Genomic DNA, 3768 nt, shown 5'->3' on the forward strand with positions numbered 1-3768 from the left:
AGCACCACGCCACGCCGGAGAGATGCAGTATCAATGGCTTCTGCCGCTCTGATGCTCGCAATAGGCACTCGCACTAGTTCCAGCAAAAAACTCTCTCTGGTTCTAGCATTTTCATGCCCTGGTTGTAACATCTCGCCGGCAAGCCTGTGCTCACCGTCGCTAATTCCAGCATCTACAGTCTCTGGTTCCAGCAAATGTGCGAGCCAGTTCTAGGAAAAGGACTTTGCCCGTGGCCCGTCGGTTCCAGCAAAAATGCACAGCTCGCGGTCACCACTATCGTAGCTACTCTGATGACTGCTTGCAGCTTTTTTGCCGACGGGTCCCAGAACCTCGCCACGCTGCTAGAAGCATGTCGCCATTCGGCGTCGGTCGGCGTCGTCGTAGCTCACGGGAGGTCGCACGATCGTTGAGGTTTCACAGCTTTTCTCCTGCCCCATTCGAGCATCCACGCGTGTCAACTACAGCAAAAAAGATGACCGGATGCAGCATCTATTGCCATTGCGTTCCTGGGATGCACCACGACAGGTTCCAGTGTCCTCACCAACTAGTTCCAGCAAAAACCATGGCCGCATGCAGCATCGCGGTGTCCCATTGTAGCTTTTCTCTTCGGGGAGTATAGCTTTCCTCCGTCATTTTTCATGCAGCGTCATGATAAATGAAGAAAACAAACCCTAACAAACTGTGCCAAAAAAAGAAGAAACATAAATTACAAGACTTTAGCTCGTCAAGCTTTGAAAGCATTGTCATGTTTCCTTTTCATCTTGTGTCCCAAAATCTGCTTGCCAAGAAACAGAAGTCACAAGAGTTCAGCTCGTCAAGCCCTTGTTCATCCTGTTACCATTAAGCACATCATCAGCTCGGGACCCCTTACCCAAGATCCGCTGGATTTAACCCCGACACGGGCTACATGGCTTAGCTGTCCAGCGAGTGCCATGGTGGCGGGTGTTGACCGTGTACCTTGGCCCTATGGGTGGCAAGGTGCACGGTGATGGGTGATCTTGGCGTAGCAGGCGACTTCGATGGAAGCTTTGCCCTGAACTAGATCTGGTTGTCGTGGTGGGTGCACGGCAGATGCCAAAGGATGGCTAAAAAGAGGAGGAGGCTCGAGGTCACCGGTGGGCTCTAGAGGTGAGGTTGGTATGAGCGAGCGAGGGACGCAAGATATACCCAGGTTCGGGGCTCTCCGGAGAGATAATACCCCTAGTCCTGCCGAGTTTGTATCTGTACAGAGTTGCTCCTAGAGCTGTTTGGAGGAGGAAGGAAGGTGAGCCAAGGCTTAGGCTGCTCCTTCTCCTTGTGTATGTGTGTGTTCTACTGATCTGATCTGGTTTGGTTCGGTCTGGTCTGGTCGCACGTATGAGAGCTCCTAGGGGGTTTTATAGGTCAACCCCCCAGGGACATAATGGTAATGTTACAAGGCTGTGGGGACGGGTTGTCATCTTTAGGGAAGCCGGTGCTGGGACCCGTTGGGTACCAGGGCTCGCCGGGTTCTCCGGGCACGGGCACTGTGCGCCAGGAGGCACTGTTCTCTGTCTTGTCAATCATCACAGAGTGGGCGGTCGAGTCCACTACAGTGGCGCACCGCGAGGTCGCGTCTGCTAGCGTCAGCAGTGACGATGGGCGCGCTGTAGCCACGCCGGCCTTGGTCAGCGAGCAGGTGGGGCACTGTTGCCACGCCTTTGCCGGTTAGAGGAGTTGGTGGGTGTCGGTGTCAAAACCTGCGGATCCCGAACTGTGCGTCTAGGCCGGATGGTAACAGGAGGCAAGGGACACGAAGTTTTACCCAGGTTCGGGCCCTCTCGATGGAGGTAAAACCCTACGTCCCGCTTGATTAATATTGATGATATGGGTAGTACAGGAGTAGATCTACCACGAGATCGGAGAGGCTAAACCCTAGAAGCTAGCCTATGGTATGATTGTTGATGTGTATGTTGTCCTACGGACTAAAACCCCCCGGTTTATATAGACACCGGAGAGGGTTAGGGTTACACAAAGTCGGTTACAATGGTAGGAGATCTTCATATCCGTATCGCCAAGCTTGCCTTCCGCGCCAAGGAAAGTCCCTTCCGGACACGGGACGGAGTCTTCAATCTTGTATCTTCACAGTCCAGGAGTCCGGCTGAAGGTATAGTCCGGCCATCCGGACACCCCCTAATCCAGGACTCCCTCAGTAGCCCCTGAACCAGGCTTCAATGACGATGAGTCCGGCGCGCAGATTGTCTCCGGCATTGCAAGGCGGGTTCCCCCTCAAGTACTTCATAGAAGATTTTGAACACAAAGATAGTGTCCGACTCTGCAAAATAAGTTTCCACATATTGCCATAGAGAGAATAATATTTACACAAATCTAATCTGCTGACATATTCCATAGCGTGATACACCACGACCAAGCTTTTATCCGAGTCGTTTCATTATCCCACCTCAGCGCGTCATGCAAGGCGGTTTCCTTGGCATGTCTTGTTAAAGCAGAGATCGTGTCCCCTTATTACGGGATTCTCATCAATACGGGCATGAGTAACCCAACCACGCCATTGATTACAACGTTTGGAGATAAGCGAGTTTTACCAGGCTGGTGGGGACATGTGTTGCGTCCACCCATATAAGGGGATAAGGATCCACCCTTTCACCTACACCTTCTTCCTCCTTCGCCTATCCATTCTTGCGCACTCGAGCTCCAGCGCCCAAGTCCGCACTCCCCACCTCAACCTCCTCCAGCCATGTCCGGAGCGGGAGGCAAGTGGATGGTCTCCTCTGTCACGGAGGCACACATCAAAAAGCTGAGGAAGGCTGGATACCTGTCTAACGACATCGCGTACCGGCTTCCCGAAAAGGGGCATCTCATCCCCACCCCTAGGCCCCATGAGAGGATGGTGTTCCTTCCCCATTTCCTCCGCGGACTGGGCTTCCCTCTCCACCCATTTGTCCCGGGGCTCATGTTCTACTACGGCTTGGATTTCCACGATCTGGCCCCGAACTTCGTCCTCAACATCTCGGCGTTTATCGTCGTGTGCGAGGCCTTCCTCCGCATCCGCCCTCATTTCGGCCTATGGATCAAGACTTTCAACGTCAAGCCGAAGGTTGTGCGCGGCAACCAGGCAGAGTGCGGAGGCGCCATGGTGGGCAAGATGGCCAACGTCCTATGGCTCGAGGGCTCGTTTGTGGAGACCCTGAAGGGGTGGCAATCTGGGTGGTTTTACATCACCGAGCCGCGCGACGCCGAATGGGTCGCACCCCCTGTGTTTCGATCCGGACCCCCTACGCGGCTCACCTCCTGGAAGGAGGCGGGCCTGTCGTGGGGCAAGAAGGGAGAGCTGACCGGACTCCAAACATGCGTCCAAACCCTGGTGGACAAGAAGCTCAAACTTGTCAACGTAGTCCAGGTTATGCTCATCCGCTTGATCCTCCCGTGTCAACAACGGGCTTTCAACCTGTGAGAGTTCGACCCGGCGCGGCACCAAACTCTAAGCAGGCTCTTCGACACGACGTACGAAGATGCCTGGAAGGTGCTTTTCAAGGGCGCCGAGGCTCCCGCATCCGCTACTGAGGATCGCGGATTCAGTGCGCAGCATCACGCTCTCGCGGTAAGCTGTTTTTTTCCTTTTACAGGGTATCAGTTTTTCATAGTTTGACTCCATGCGGGATCTAAGCTCCCTTACCTTTGACAGGATTGGCAGGTGACATCCGGACAGATCAACTGTCCGGCTCCTTTGCCCGAAGGCCCAGCGGACGCTCGCTTGGCGAAGCTGCTGGTTCCGGCACCCTATGTGGT

Source organism: Triticum dicoccoides, chromosome 1A (assembly GCF_002162155.2).
Source record: "Triticum dicoccoides isolate Atlit2015 ecotype Zavitan chromosome 1A, WEW_v2.0, whole genome shotgun sequence".
Taxonomy (NCBI): Eukaryota; Viridiplantae; Streptophyta; class Magnoliopsida; order Poales; family Poaceae; genus Triticum; species Triticum dicoccoides.